Genomic DNA, 1,123 nt, shown 5'->3' with positions numbered 1-1,123 from the left:
TCGGGTTCGGGTTCGGGTTCGGGTTCGGGTTCGGGTTCGGGTTCGGGTTCGGGTTCGGGTTCGGGTTCGGGTCGGGTTCGGGTTCGGTTCGGTTCGGGTTCGGGTTCGGGATTCGGGTTCGGGTTCGGGTTTCGGGTTCGGGTTGGGTTCGGTTACGGGTTCGGGTCGGTTTCGGGTTCGGGTTTCGGGTTCGGGTTCGGGTTCGGGTTCGGGTTCGGGTTCGGTTTCGGGTTCGGTTCGGTTCGGGTTCGGGTTCGGGTTTCGGGTTCGGTTCGGGTTCGTGTTCGGGTTCGGGTTCGGGTTCGGTTCGGGTTCGGGTCGGGTTTCGGGTTCGGGTTCGGGTTCGGGTTCGGGTTCGGGTTCGGGTTCGGGTTCGGTTCGGGTTTTCGGGTTCGGTTAGGGTTCGGGTTCGGGTTCGGGTTCGGGTTCGGGTTTAGGGTTAGGGTTCGGTTCGGGTTCGGGTTCGGGTTCGGGTTTCGGGTTCGGGTTCGGGTTCGGGTTCGGTTGGGTTCGGTTCGGGTTCGGGTTCGGGTTCAGGGTTCGGGTCGGGTTCGGTTCGGGTTCGGGTTGGTTGGTTCGGGTTCAGGGTTCGGGTTCGGGTTCGGGTTGTCGGGTTCGGGTTCGGGTCGGGTTCGGGTTGGTGTTCGGGTTGCGGGTTAGGGTTAGGTTATCTGGTTCGGGTATGGGTCTCGGGTTGGGTTCGGGTTCGGGGTTCAGGTTCTGGTTCGGGTTCGGGTTCGGGTTTCGGGTTCTGGTTCGGGTTCGGGTTCGGTTTCGGGTTCGGGTTCGGTTCGGGTTCGGGTCGGGTTCGGGTTCGGGCGGGTTCGGGTTCGGGTTCGGGTTAGGGTTCGGGTTCGGGTTCGGGTACGGGTTCGGGTTCGGGTTTGGGGTTCGGGTTCGGGTTCGGGTGTCGGTTCGGGTTCGGGTTCGGGTTAGGGTTCGGGTTCGGGTTCGGGTTCGGGTTAGGGTTCGGGGTTCGGTTTCGGGTTTGGTTCGGGTTCGGGTTCGGGTTCGGGTTCGGGTTCGGGTCGGGTTCGGGTTCGGGTTCGGGTTCGGGTTCGGGTTCGGGTTCGGGTTCGGGTTCAGTGTTCGGGGTCGGGGTTCGGGTTCGGAGGTTCGGGTT

The 1,123-nt window shown here is 63.8% G+C and overlaps 1 pseudogene; it reads right to left on the bottom strand.

Moving 5' to 3' along the window:
• Positions 1-5: 5 nt before the first annotated feature.
• The window catches only part of LOC116969711, a 2,999-nt pseudogene continuing 1,881 nt past the window's right edge, over positions 6-1,123 (bottom strand).

Source organism: Amblyraja radiata, unplaced genomic scaffold (assembly GCF_010909765.2).
Source record: "Amblyraja radiata isolate CabotCenter1 unplaced genomic scaffold, sAmbRad1.1.pri scaffold_1059_ctg1, whole genome shotgun sequence".
In the NCBI taxonomy this organism is placed as follows: domain Eukaryota; kingdom Metazoa; phylum Chordata; class Chondrichthyes; order Rajiformes; family Rajidae; genus Amblyraja; species Amblyraja radiata.
The sequence above is the reverse complement of the archived record's forward strand: the minus strand, read 5'-3'. Positions and strand labels throughout refer to the sequence as shown.